The sequence below is a fragment of the Oncorhynchus mykiss genome, chromosome 9 (assembly GCF_057628025.1).
Source record: "Oncorhynchus mykiss isolate SJ-2025 chromosome 9, ASM5762802v1, whole genome shotgun sequence".
Taxonomy (NCBI): domain Eukaryota; kingdom Metazoa; phylum Chordata; class Actinopteri; order Salmoniformes; family Salmonidae; genus Oncorhynchus; species Oncorhynchus mykiss.
The window spans coordinates 13624265-13639718 of NC_143030.1; the positions used below are offsets into that span (position 1 = coordinate 13624265).

General features: G+C 41.8%; 1 protein-coding gene across 1 annotated transcript in view; it reads left to right on the plus strand.

Annotated features, from left to right (window-relative positions):
- Window positions 1–15454, plus strand: part of LOC110532911 (uncharacterized) — a 229663-nt gene that overhangs the window by 99575 nt on the left and 114634 nt on the right. The window lies entirely within an intron of this gene.

Sequence of the window (15454 nt, forward strand, 5' to 3'; positions counted from 1 at the left end):
CTAGATCAGCACTCCAACTCTGAGACTCTATGGCCCCAGATTATTACATGTGAGTCTTGTGAACCATCATCCCTATTACCATTGTGGTCACAGACAGTACAGTAGGAAGAAGCTGGTGTGAACTCTAGGATATTTAACCTAGTTATTATCTCCTAATGTCGGCCCCATGGGGACCCCTCACTACCCTCACTCCTCAGTTTACACCCTGTCGTGTGTGCCACAAAAGAGCAACAATCACACCCTGCATTAGAGAGGAAATCCTACATTCTTAGAAAAAAAGATGCTATCTAGAACCTAAAAGGGTTCTTTGGCTGTCCCCCTAAGAGAACCCTTAGAATATCTATTTTTGGTTCCAGGTAGAACTATTTTGGGTTCTATGTAGAACCCTCTGTGGAAAGGGTTCTACATGGAACACAAAATTATTTTACCTGGAAGCAAAAAGGGTTCTCCTATGAGAACAGCTGTAGAACCCTTTTGTTGCCCTTTTTTCTAAGAGTGTAGAGCCTCTCCATTAAACATGTTCAACAGCTCTCTCCTTACACCGTCATGTCCCGGGGTAAGACTCCGCTTGACTGAAAAACAGACCCCCCTTACAGAGTTTATATTTGCATCACATTTGGAGTCGTAATTGTTTGAAAACCCCACCCCTCCACTTCTACATCTTTCTATCTAATAACTCCTTCCTCCCCTCCTCTTCTACATCTTTCTATCTAATAACTCCTTCCACCCCTCCACTTCTACATCTTTCTATCTAATAACTCCTTCCACCCCTCCACTTCTACATCTTTCTATCTAATAACTCCTTCCACCCCCCTCTTCTACATCTTTCTATCTAATAACTCCTTCCACCCCTCCACTTCTACATCTTTCTATCTAATAACTCCTTCCACCCCTCCTCTTCTACATCTTTCTATCTAATAACTCCTTCCTCCCCTCCACTTCTACATCTTTCTATCTAATAACTCCTTCCACCCCTCCACTACTACATCTTTCTATCTAATAACTCCTTCCACCCCTCCACTTCTACATCTTTCTATCTAATAACTCCTTCCACCCCCCTCCACTTCTACATCTTTCTATCTAATAACTCCTTCCTCCCCTCCACCTCTACATCTTTCTATCTAATAACTCCTTCCACCCCTCCACTTCTACATCGTTCTATCTAATAACTCCTTCCACCCCTCCTCTTCTACATCTTTCTATCTAATAACTCCTTCCTCCCCTCCACTACTACATCTATCTATCTAATAACTCCTTCCTCCCCTCCACTTCTACATCTATCTATCTAATAACTCCTTCCTCCCCTCCACTTCTACATCTTTCTATCTAATAACTCCTTCCACCCCCCTCTTCTACATCTTTCTATCTAATAACTCCTTCCTCCCCTCCTCTTCTACATCTATCTATCTAATAACTCCTTCCTCCCCTCCACTTCTACATCTTTCTATCTAATAACTCCTTCCACCCCCCTCTTCTACATCTTTCTATCTAATAACTCCTTCCACCCCTCCACTTCTACATCTTTCTATCTAATAACTCCTTCCTCCCCTCCACTTCTACATCTATCTATCTAATAACTCCTTCCTCCCCTCCTCTTCTACATCTTTCTATCTAATAACTCCTTCCACCCCCCTCTTCTACATCTATCTATCTAATAACTCCTTCCTCCCCTCCACTTCTACATCTATCTATCTAATAACTCCTTCCTCCCCTCCACTTCTACATCTTTCTATCTAATAACTCCTTCCTCCCCTCCACTTCTACATCTATCTATCTAATAACTCCTTCCACCCCCCTCTTCTACATCTTTCTATCTAATAACTCCTTCCACCCCCCTCTTCTACATCTTTCTATCTAATAACTCCTTCCACCCCTCCTCTTCTACATCTATCTATCTAATAACTCCTTCCTCCCCTCCACTTCTACATCTTTCTATCTAATAACTCCTTCCACCCCCCTCTTCTACATCTTTCTATCTAATAACTCCTTCCACCCCCCTCTTCTACATCTTTCTATCTAATAACTCCTTCCTCCCCTCCTCTTCTACATCTATCTATCTAATAACTCCTTCCTCCCCTCCTCTTCTACATCTTTCTATCTAATAACTCCTTCCACCCCTCCACTTCTACATCTTTCTATCTAATAACTCCTTCCACCCCCCTCTTCTACATCTTTCTATCTAATAACTCCTTCCACCCCTCCACTTCTACATCTTTCTATCTAATAACTCCTTCCTCCCCTCCACTTCTACATCTATCTATCTAATAACTCCTTCCTCCCCTCCACTACTACATCTATCTATCTAATAACTCCTTCCTCCCCTCCACTTCTACATCTTTCTATCTAATAACTCCTTCCTCCCCTCCATTTCTCAATCTCTCCAACCCAACCTGTCCCTTCACCAATCCACCTCCACCCCTCCATCCCCCTTCTCTCCATCCTTAGGGCCAGGTTTAGGGTACTTCAAAGGGTGTTATTACCATAGACTACTTATTAGTGGTGTAACCCTAAGCCCTAGCCTGGAGTGGGGCTGTCTGTCTGTCTTTCATCTAGGAGATTGAAGAGAAGTGAGAGGAGAGGCTAGTGTGCGTGTGTGTTTGTTTGTTTGTTTGTGTGTGATTAGGGATAAGTGAGAAGCTAGTTTGATCAGCTGTGTTGTGGTATTACGTTGTAATCGGTGTATTTGCGTTGATCTGTTTTGCGTTGGATTGTCTGTTAGATTATAAAGTGTGGTCTGTAAACACACTCATATCGGCTGTAATCAGTCTAATGTTTAATAGTGTTTATAGGATATGAAACTAAAACATATGAAACTAATGTTTTTACTGCATTTACTGCTTCTCTGAATATCTGGCCCACCACACTACACTCTCTGCAGAGAGACAGAGAAATGCTATTTTTCACTCGATCACTTGATACAACTTTTGGCCTGCCAGTGTCTTATATTTACATGTCTGGGGTGTTTTCAATAGAAAGAGGAGATAGAGAAACAATATACTATGCTTAATTACTTCTCTTCCTCTAGTTGTCTCTTTAATGAGTTATGGAAAGTAAAGGTAAACACAGAACTCTTCCTTTCCAATAGTTGGTAACATGTCATTTTATTTAGCCTCTTGTCATTTTAACCTCAAAGCTCAGTTTATTTAGCCTCTTGTCATTTTAACCTCAAAGCTCAGTTTATTTAGCCTCTTGTCATTTTAACCTCAAAGCTCAGTTTATTTAGCCTCTTGTCATTTTAACCTCAAAGCTCAGTTTATTTAGCCTCTCGACGACAGTATGTCGCCATTGTCTGCATGTATTATACTGACACTAAAACATTCTGTAAAGTCTCAACAAGAAAAAACAGGGGTTGTATAATACAAATCAAAAAGTGATTTGAAGACGTTCTCAGAACATTCTGGAAGACTTAGTTTGGGGTAACTGTGAACTCCACATACAGAGAGGAGATATGGGAATGAATTTGCTTAGGTATTAATCAGGCAAACGCATGTGTTTTTTTTTTGTGGCATGGCATCAATGAGATTTGAAGTTATGTTCTTGTATTCTCTATCCATGGAATTAGTCCACCAGGATGGTAGCCATGTTTTTTTGTTGTCTATTCAAACAGACCCCATTATGAAGGAAACAAGCATTCATTAAGATCTGCCAAGTAACCTGAACTGAATAACATGAACTTAAAAAGTATTCAGACCCCTTGACTTTTTCCACATTTTGTTACGTAACAGCCTTATTCTAAAATTGATTTAATCCTCATCAATCTACACACAATACCCCATCATGACAAAGTAAAAATGTTTTTTTGACATTTTTGCACATTTATTAAAAATAATAAACAGATATGCCTTATTTACATAAGTATTCAGACCCTTTGCTATGAGACTCGAAATTGAGCTCAGGTGCATCCTGTTTCCATTGATCTTCCTTGAGATGTTTCTACAACTTGATTGGAGTCCACCTGTGGTAAATTCAATTGATTGGACATGATGTGGAAAGGCCTGTCTATATCAAGTCCCACAGTTGACAGCGCATGTCAGAGCAAAAGGGAGCCATGAGGTCGAAGGAGTTGTCCGTAGAGCTCCAAGACAGGATTTTGTCACGGCACAGATCTGGGGAAGGGTGCCCCCAAAAAATCTGCAGCATTGAAGGTCCCCAAGGACAGAGTGGCCTCCATTTTTCTTAAATGGAAGAAGTTTGGAACCACCAAGACTCTTCCTAGAGCTGGCCGCCCGGCAAAAATGAGCAATCGGGGGAGAAGGGCCTTCTTAGGATGGTGATCCAAGAACCAGATGGTCCCTCTGACAGAGCTCCAGAGTTCCTCTGTGGAGATGGGAGAATCTTCCAGAAGAACAACCATCTCTGCAGCACTCCACCAATCAGGCCTATATTGTTGAATTGACATCTCTGGAGAGACCTGAAAATAGCCGTGCAGCGACACTCCCCATCCAACCTGACAGAGCTTGAGAGGAATGGGAGAAACTCCCCAAATACAAATGTACCAAGCTTGTAGCGTCATACCCAAGAAGACTTGAGCCTGTAAACTCTGCCAAAGGGGCTTCAACAAAGCACTGAGTTAAGGGTCTGAATACTTATGTAAAGGTGATATCAGTTTTTTATTTGTAATACATTTGCAAAAATTTCTAAAAAATAACATTTTTGCTTTGTCACTATGGGGTATTGTGTGTAGATCGATGAGGGGGAAAAATTTCCCAGAAATTTGGTTATTCCTAACCGTAGGACAACCACGCTCTAAGAAACATTGTTTTCAGAACGTTACAATATGTGCTAGCTGGGCTTGGGCTTAGACACTGGCTGTTAGTTAGACTACAGTTGTTTTTCGAAAGAAGAATGTATAGGATTAGTGGGAGAAACTCGAAACGGAACATTCCCACCTACAGTACCAGTCAAAGGTTTGGACACACCTACTCATTCCAGGGTTTTTCTTTACTTTTACTATTTACATTGTAGAATAATAGTGAAGACATCAAAACAATGAAATAAGAATCATCAAATGGAATCATGTAGTAACCAAAAAGGTGTTCATCAAATGTATTTTATAGCCAACGTTTACGTAGCATACCTTTGCCTTGATGACAGCTTTGTACACTCTTGGCATTCTCTCAACCAGCTTCTTTTTGAGATAGAAAGAGAGGGACTCATACAGTATCATCCCATGAGCATGTCCCCCAGCTGTGTTTACTCCACAGTTCCATTTCTTGGAGAATTTCGATTGAGACACTTTTTTTCCTCTGGGCGTGCGTCCCAAATTAAACTGTATTCCCTGTAAAGTGGGGCCCTGGTCAAAACTAGTGTGCACACTATTTAGGGAATAGGGTGCCATTTTGGGATGCATCTTGAGCCACCCAACATGTAGTCCATTCATAACAAGTAGAGGAAGTTGTAATGTAAATGGGTCTAAACAGGAATCAGAACAAAGGAAGATGAGACAGTCATCAACAGCTTGGGGATGGATTGTAAATATTGATCGCCTTAATCAACCTCAGAATCATTTAGTCTAAAACACATTTAGTAAACAACAGGCAACATAATTTGGAAGGTTCTGGCAAATATGCAGTGGGTATTTGAATTTAGATTTTTTTTATTAGGATCATTGCCCTTACCCATTTTAATTACAATGTTCAGACCAGGATAGAGCTGCATCCAACGTGACGCCAAGTGGTTTGGTGTTTTTAACTTGTTCCATGTATCGACAAACGTAATTGAGGGTCACCGGCAAGCATATTTCTTGGCCCATATGCAATACATTTTGTTTTAGAAATATTCAACACTAATTTGTTTTTTTTAACCCACACCATTCTTAGTTCTCTGCTCAGTTCATCTGTTAGCTCATATATATGCTGCTGCAGCACTATACATTGTAGAGTCATCAGCATACATAACCAGTCTTGCTTTATTCATTACTGAGAGTAAATCATTGGTAAAGATAGAGTAAAGAAGTGGGGCCTAGGCAGCTGCCTTGAGGAACACCACAGGCTAAAATCTTTACTGTCTGAAAAGCTAAAGATTAAAAAAAAAAAAAACTTTGACAGACCATAACATTTGAGTTTACCTAGCAACAGATAAATTACATCAAAAGCTGAACTGAAGTCTGACAGCACTGCACCTAATACCTTCCTGTCATCCATACTCCTTAGCCAATCATCTGTCATTTGCACCACGCTGGAAACCAATTATAAGACCATAACAGATACAATTGTTTTCAATAATTTCCTTAACAAAGGCAGCAAGCTTATAGGATGATTATTAGGAACAGTGAAGGAAGATTTTTGTTATCCTTAGGTAGTGGAATGAGCTTTGACTCTTTCCAAATTTCTGGGCGCACCCCACACATCAAGCGCCTATTAAAAATATGACACATTGGGGTGGATATGTGGTTGGCTGTAGCTCTAAGCAATTTACTGTCAATATTATCTGTACTTGGTGACTCATCGGAAAGAGACAGCAGCATCCTTTCAACCTCTTCTCTTTCTACTTGTGTTACACGTTTATGTTTTTCCATTTATGTTTTGAGCTTGGACTTCAGCACGTATAGCTCGTTATCATATAGGGCTCACCGATTGGTGCCACCTCGTTAGTCAGTATGTGTTTCACCTGTGCCGGCCCAGTGCTCCAATTGCCTTGAGAGATGTGAAGGATTAACACCTTTAGTTAGTGCTCCCTATTTGATTTAGCGAACAACATTCCTTTGTCTGATATTCCTTGTTTTTGTTTTTTTGCTTCCTGACTTTTAAGTTTGGTTTGGGTTTTTCGTTTGTTTGCCTCTTCTTGGGCATATATAGTGGGTGTCTTTTAGGTTCCAGTTGTTGCTTCTGCTTCTCAGTCGACACCCACATGAGTCTTTCGGAAACCCTCCTAAAACCCCACCAGTTTTGTTTTGGTTGTTGGTCAGTGAATGTTTGTTAGTTCTCCCTTCTTTTAAATTAAAAAATATATATATATTTCACCTTTATTTAACCAGGTAAGCTAGTTGAGAACAAGTTCTCATTTACAACTGCGACCTGGTCAAGATAAAGCAAAGCAGTGCGACACAAACAACAACACAGAGTTACACATGGAATAAACAAACACACAGTCAATAATACAATGTTTTAGCGACATTATTTGGTTTTCTTACTGGGAAAAGTAACACTTGGTTCAAACTTATGCCGCATTCATGATAAAGTATTTTATAAGTGTGCAGTATGTGACTGGGAGCTTTTAGTTGTACATTTCTCAACTTGTCCACTGTGCCTGTGAAATTGTCATTAAAGGAACTTGCAATGTCACATGGTTTGGTAATAATTATAAACTGGGTGATTCGAGCCGTGAATGCTGATTGGTTGACAGACGTGCTATATCAGACCGTACACCACGGGTATGACAAAACATGTATTTTTACTGCTCTAATTACATTGGTAACCAGTTTATAACAGCAATAAGGCACCTCAGGGGTTGTTGATATATGGTGTTGCTCCACGTTGCGTCGTGCCTAAGAACAGCCCCTTGCCGTGGTATATTGGCCATATACCACACCTCAGGCCTTATAGCTTAAATATACCCTCTGATTCAACAGATGCAGACATGTTTGAATGCCGTTATACTTAAAATGGCACCGGAGAAGAAGGCAGACGTTTCCCAAACGATTGTGTTTTTTTGTTCATTCATTTGCGTTGTTTGTAACTTCTTTTTTTACTTATTATATACATAATGCTGCCACTACCGTCTCTTATGACCGAAAATAACTTCTGGACATCAAGACTGCGATTACTCACCATGGACTGGCAAAATCCTTTTTTTCCTTTAACGAGTCTGACGAGCCTGACACAAACTATATACTGCTTTCTCGGGAACAGGCCCAGATCCCCGTGGTTTTCCGTAAAGAGGAGGCGGAGAAAAAGGGGCCAGAGGGCGGACTGCCTTCTAAGAATTCGTAGGCTATCGAATAAACCCCCACTTCCTTGCATTCTGCTAGCAAACGTGCAATCTTTGGAGGATAAAATCGATGACCTACGCACAAGATTTAAAATACCAACGGGACAATCAAAACTGTAATATCATATGCTTCACGGAGTCGTAGCTAGACAACGACACTATCAACATACAGCTGGCTGGTTATATACGCTGCACCGGCAGGATAGAGCAGAGGTGTCTGGTAAGACCAGGGGCGGCTGACTATGTATTTTTGTAAATAACAGCTTTTGCACGATATCCAAGGAGGTCTTGAGCTATTGCTCGCCTGAGGTAGTGTGGCCTACAGCTTATCATGAGATAGCACAGACCAGAATATTTTCTGTGATTTCTCTGATGGCATTGAGGACTACACCACATCAGTCATTGGCTTCATCAATAAGTTCATCGATGACGTCGTCCCCACAGTGACTGTACGTACATATCCCAACCATAAGCAATGGATAACAGGCACTATCTGTGCTGAGCTAAAGGCTAGTGCTGCCGCTTTCAAGGAGTGGGACTCTAACCCGGAAGCTTATAAGAAATCCTGCTATGCCCTCCGACAAACCATCAAGCAGGCAAAGCATCAATATAGGACTAAGATCGAATCGTACTACACTGGCTCTGACGCTCGTCGGATGTGACAGGGCTTGCAAACCATTACAGACTATAAAGGGAGGCACAGCCGAGAGATGCCCAGAGACACAAGCCGACCAAACGAGCTAAACTACTTCTATTTTCGATTCAAGGCAAATGACACTAAAATATGTATGAAAGCACCAGCTGTTCCAGAAGACTGTGTTATCACGCTCTCCGCAGCCGATGTGAATAAGACCTTTTTTCTTTTTTTAGCCTTTACTTAACTAGGCAAGTCAGTTAACCTCTCTAGGGTATGTGGGACACTAGCGTCCCATCTGGCCAACATCCAGTGAGATTGCAGAGCGCCAAATTCAGAAAACAAAACATATTTTACATAGGTTTAAATATTAACTTCTTGTGATTCCAACCACAGTGTCAGATTTTTTTAAATGCTTTATGGCGAAAGCATACCTTATGATTATTTGAGAACATAGCCCAGTTGACAAATTATTACAAACAGTAACCAGCCAAGCAGAAGCGTTACAAAACTCAGAAATAGAGATTAAATGAATCCCTTACCTTTGATGATCTTCATATTGTGGCACTCAGAAGACATTCATTTACTCAATAAATGTTCCTTTTGTTCGATAAAATCTCTTTATATCCAAAAACCTCCATTTTGTTTGCGCGTTTTCTGCAGTAATCCACAGGCTCAAAAGCCTGAAACAATGTATAACGACTGTTGACATCTAGTGGAAGGCAAAGGAACTGCAAATTGAGTCCTGAGTCAATGGACACTGTAATGGCATTGAATAGAAAACTACAAAACAAAAACAAAAAAAACTTCCTGAATGGATTTTTCTCAGGTTTTTGCCAAATCAGTTATGTTATACTCACAGACACTATTGTAACAGTGTAGATTGTTTTCTATCCAAATCTACCAGTTATATGCATATCATCTGGGCCCGAGTAGCAGGCCGTTTAATTTGGGCATGCTTTTCATCCAAAATTCCGAATGCTGCCCCCTACCCTAGAGAAGTTAAGAACAAATTCTTATTTACAATGACGGCCTAGGATTAGTGGGTTAACTGCCTTGTTCAGGAGGAAAATGACAGAGATTTTTTCCTTGTCAGGTCAGGGATTCAATCTCATAACCTTTCGGTTACTGGCCCAACGCTCTAACCACTAGGCTACCTGCTGCCCCCAGGCGGCTTCAGGGCCAGACGGATTACCAGGTCGTGTACTGCAAGCATGCGCTGACCAACTGGCAAGTGTCTTCACTGACATTTTCAACCTCTTGCTGTCCGAGTCTGTAATACCAACATGTTTTAAGTAGACCACCATAGTGCCTATGCCCAAGAACACTAAGGTAACTTACCTAAATGACTACCGACCTGTAGCACTCACGTCTGTAGCCATGGAGTGCTTTGAAAGGCTGGTCATGGCTCACATCAACACCATTATCCCAGAAACCCTAGACCGACTCCAATTTGCATACCGCACCAACAGATCCACAGATGATGCAATCTCTATTGCATTCCACACTGCCCTTTCCCACCTGGACAAAAGGAACACCTATGTGAGAATGCTATTCATTGACAGCAGCTCAGCGTTCAACACCATAGTGCCCTCAAAACTCATAAATAAGTTAAGGACCCTGGGACCAAACACCTCCTTCTGCAACTATATCCTGGACTTCCTGACAGGCCGCCCCAGGTGGTAAGGATAGGTAACAACACATCCTCCAAGCTGATCCTCAACACAGGGTCCCCTCAGGGGTGAGTGCTCAGTCCCCTCCTGTACTCCCTGTTTACTCATGACTGCACGGCCAGGCACGACTCCAACACAGTGGTAGGCCTGAGAACCGACAATGACGAGACAGCCTATAGAGAGGAGGTCAGAGACCTGGCCATGTGGTGCCAGGATAACAACCTACAGCTGCACCATCGAGAGCATCCTGACGGGTTGCATCACTGCCTGGTATGGCAACTGCTCAGCCTCTGACCGCAAGGCACTACAGAGGGTTGTACGGCCCAGTACATCACTGGGGCCAAGCTTCCTGCCATCCAGTATCTCTATACCAGGCGGTGTCAGAGGACAGACCTAACAATTGTCAAAGACTCCAGCCACCCTAGTCATAGACTGTTCTCTCTGCTACCGCACGGCAAGCGGTAGCAGAGAGAACAGTAGTACCGTAGCATCTAGGTCCAAGACGCTTCTAAACAGCTTCTAACCCTATGCCATAAGACTCCTGAACATCTAATCAAATGGCTACCCAGACTATTTGCATTGCCCCCCTCCCCCCCTTTACACTGCTGCTACTCTCTGTTGTTATCATTTATGCATAGTCACTTTAATAACTCTACCTACATGTCCATATTACCTCAACTAACCGGTGCCCCTGCACATTGACTCTGTACCGGTACCCCCCTGTATATAGTCTCGCTATTGTTATTTTACTGCTGCTCTTTAATTACTTGTTACTTTTATTTCTTATTCTTATCTTTTTTAATTGCATTGTTGGTCAGAGTCTCGTAAGTAAGCATTTCACTGTAATGTCTTCACCTGTTGTCTTCGGCACACGTGATGAATAAGATTTTGATTATAACATTCAAAGTTCTCCGTAGTTTTTTCCATCACTCTTCACAGTGTGTGTGGTCTTCTTCTTAACCCCTAAACTTAAAATAGCCTTTATCCTCATGTGGATATGGGAAAAGTCCCCACGGCAGAGAATTTTTTACTTCTATCTTTGTGTGGACTTTTGGGGATTTCAGGTCCTCGCAAGGATAGTAAAAAATGTCATATTCTCTCTCGTGGGGACTTTCCCCATATCCCAATGAGGACAAAGGCTATTTTAAGTTTAGGGGTTAGGGTTACAATTAGGGTCAGATTTAGGGGTTAAGGTTAGGGTTAAGGTTAGGGTTAAGGTTAGGAAAATAGTATTTTGAATTGAAATCTATTTTAGGTCCTAACATTCTCCGTTAAGTTCCACCATATTGTTTTTCTCCCCCAGTGGCTTTCATAGGGACCCTGTGAAAGCAGGGAAGAATCCTAGAAGAATGTCAAGGTGTGGTCTCTTTTAAGGAGTAATCCCTACCCCCAGTATAGTATGGCAGCAACATGAGGATTTGGAGACTGGCTGGAAGCTGAATAGAGTGTGGGAGTCCCATGACAAAAGTAATACCAGTAGGGATGGATCATCTTTACCTAAAGCTGGGAGGAGGAAAGGAGCTTTTCTTTCTTGGTGTTTCTCTCTAATGGAAAACATATTGGCTGTTCTATATCTGAGATATATAAGAAAGATCAGGAAATTATTCTAAAAAAAATGTTTTACCGATATTGAACCAATTTTTGTTTTGCACTAAACTACTTCCATTAATTTTGTAAGATACTCTTTGAAGAGATAGAGTTTCAGAAGTTTTCAGAATATGGGCCTGGGGGAACTGGGGGAACTGGTTCCACCTTTGGGATGCCAGGACAGAGTAAAGCTTGGACTGGGCTAAGAAGCACTAACAATTCACAACAATACACACAAATCTAAAAGTAAAATAATGGAATTAAGAAATATATAAATATTGGGACGAACAATGTCGGAGTGGCATTAACTAAAATACAGAACGGTCTGCTCAACGGTGATGCGTTGGGCAGACCGCACCACCCTCTGGAGAGTCCTGCAGTTGCGGGTGGTGCAGTTGCCGTACCAGGCGGTGATACAGCCCGATAGGAGGCTCTCAATTGTGCATCTGTAAAAGTTTGTGAAGGTTGTAGGGGCCAAGACGAAAATTCTTCAGCCTCCTAATGTTGAAGAGGAGCTGTTGCGCCTTCTTCACCACACTGTCTGTGTGGGTGGACCCTTTCAAATCTCATGGATATGTATGCCGAGGAACTTGAAGCTTTCCACCTTCTCCACTGCGGTCCTATCGATGTGTCAATGTGGATAGGGGTGTGCTCCCTCTGCTTTTTCCTGAAGTCCAAGATCAGCTCCTTGGTTTTGTTGAAGTTGAGGGAGAGATTTTCTGTTTTCCTGGCACCACTCTGCCAGGGCCCTCACCTCCTTCCTGTAGGCCGTCTCGTCATTGTTGGTAATCAGGCCTACTACGGTTGTCGTCTGCAAACTGGGTACATCTCCAAGAGATTTGCACACCTGGATTGTACAACATTAGCTTTTTATTATTTTTCAAATTATTCAAGCTCTGTCAAGTTGGTTGTTGATCATGATAGACCTATGTCTGTGTGACATGTTTTTCTCTAAGGCTGTCTGCTGTAAAATGTGGGGAACGTGGCCTCTCTTTTGCAGAATTCATACTTTTCCTGTCTTTGCCCAAATCTTTTTCCTTAGTCTCTCTTTCTCTCTCTTGCTCTCTTTCTTTCGCTCTCTTTCTTTCTCTCTCTCTTTCTCCCCTCTCTCTTTCTCCTCTTTCTTTCTCTCGCTCTTTATTTGTCTCTCTCTTTCTCTCACTCAATCTCTCTTTCACCCTTCTCTCTTTCAGTTCAATTTCAATTTCAATTTAAGTAGCTTTATTGGCATGGTGTCGTGACGTTGTATTAGTTAATGTGACGACTGTTGCTCATCGAATGATTACAGGTTTCCAATTGCGTGACTAACTGAATCAAGCAATTATTAACTCATTAACCTGGGACACCATGGGAAAATTAGTTTTATTGAGTTTCTATTTCCCAAATTAACTCGAAGAATATCAGAATATTGATTTTACAACAGACGCTAATTAACCAGTTACCTCTACAGTCTCGTTCTGAACGTCGCAAAATTCGGGAATCTGCACGGAACCAGGTCTCACCAATGAGTTCGTACCACACCAATCTTAGTTGAGTATATATTTACTAGAAAGCTAAAATTATGATAAAAGGTATACAGTATCTTGCGAAAGTATTCGGCCCCCTTGAACTTTGCGACCTTTTGCCACATTTCAGGCTTCAAACATAAAGATATAAAATTGTATTTTTTTGTGAAGAATCAACAACAAGTGGGACACAATCATGAAGTGGAACGACATTTATTGGATATTTCAAACTTTTTTTAACAAATCAAAAACGGAAAAATTGGGCGTGCAAAATTATTCAGCCCCCTTAAGTTAATACTTTGTAGCGCCACCTTTTGCTGCGATTACAGCTGTAAGTCGCTTGGGGTATGTCTCTATCAGTTTTGCACATCGAGAGACTGACATTTTTTCCCATTCCTCCTTGCAAAACAGCTCGAGCTCAGTGAGGTTGGATGGAGAGCATTTGTGAACAGCAGTTTTCAGTTATTTCCCCAGATTCTCGATTGGATTCAGGTCTGGACTTTGACTTGGCCATTCTAACACCTGGATATGTTTATTTTTGAACCATTCCATTGTAGATTTTGCTTTATGTTTTGGATCATTGTCTTGTTGGAAGACAAATCTCCGTCCCAGTCTCAGGTCTTTTGCAGACTCCATCAGGTTTTCTTCCAGAATGGTCCTGTATTTGGCTCCATCCATCTTCCCATCAATTTTAACCATCTTCCCTGTCCCTGCTGAAGAAAAGCAGGCCCAAACCATGATGCTGCCACCACCATGTTTGACAGTGGGTATGGTGTGTTCAGGATGATGAGCTGTGTTGCTTTTACGCCAAACATAACGTTTTGCATTGTTGGCAAAAAGTTCAATTTTGGTTTCATCTGACCAGAGCACCTTCTTCCACATGTTTGGTGTGTATCCCAGGTGGCTTGTGGCAAACTTTAAACGACACTTTTTATGGATATCTTTAAGAAATGGCTTTCTTCTTGCCACTCTTCCATAAAGGCCAGATTTGTGCAATATACAACTGATTGTTGTCCTATGGACAGAGTCTCCCACCTCAGCTGTAGATCTCTGCAGTTCATCCAGAGTGATCATGGGCCTCTTGGCTGCATCTCTGATCAGTCTTCTCCTTGTATGAGCTGAACGTTTAGAGGGACGGCCAGGTCTTGGTAGATTTGCAGTGGTCTGATACTCCTTCCATTTCAATATTATCGCTTGCACAGTGCTCCTTGGGATGTTTAAAGCTTGGGAAATATTTTTGTATCCAAATCCGGCTTTAAACTTCTTCACAACAGTATCTCAGACCTGCCTGGTGTGTTCCTTGTTCTTCATGATGCTCTCTGCGCTTTTAACGGACCTCTGAGACTATCACAGTGCAGGTGCATTTACACGGAGACTTGATTACACACAGGTGGATTGTATTTATCATCATTAGTCATTTAGGTCAACATTGGATCATTCAGAGATCCTCACTGAACTTCTGGAGAGAGTTTGCTGCACTGAAAGTAAAGGGGCTGAATAATTTTGCACGCCCAATTTTTCAGTTTTTGATTTGTTAAAAAAGTTTGAAATATCCAATAAATGTCGTTCCACTTCATGATTGTGTCCCACTTGTTGTTGATTCTTCACAAAAAAATACAGTTTTATATCTTTATGTTTGAAGCCTGAAATGTGGCAAAAGGTCGCAAAGTTCAAGGGGGCCGAATACTTTCGCAAGGCACTGTACATACACAAAAACACATTCTAGGCACACTATGGCGCGTGTTACCCAAAATGGGGATTTAGAAGAGAGAGAAAAAGAGAAAGTACACGAGAGAAATATACATTTGGGTGAATTTGTCAGCTATGCTTATTCTAACCCTGGCCTTGCCCCAAACTGCCGCTCTTAGGGGTCAGAATATAATGATGTAATTACGTGGGGAAGTTCTCTGTGGATTCTCTGTGTGGACCGTTCAGGCTGCTCAATGATGCACTTCTCCGGCGCAACTCTTTGGTTGTCCTCACGATGTCAGTGTCCTTTTGGCTTAGGAGTCTGTTCCCTCGCCCTTGCTCTGGAAGGGTTCTTCTGAGGACAGACAGCTCTGTAGCTCAGAGCTCACAGCGTAGGAATGAAACAGTGTAGATACCCCGATTCGATGAGGAGTGGA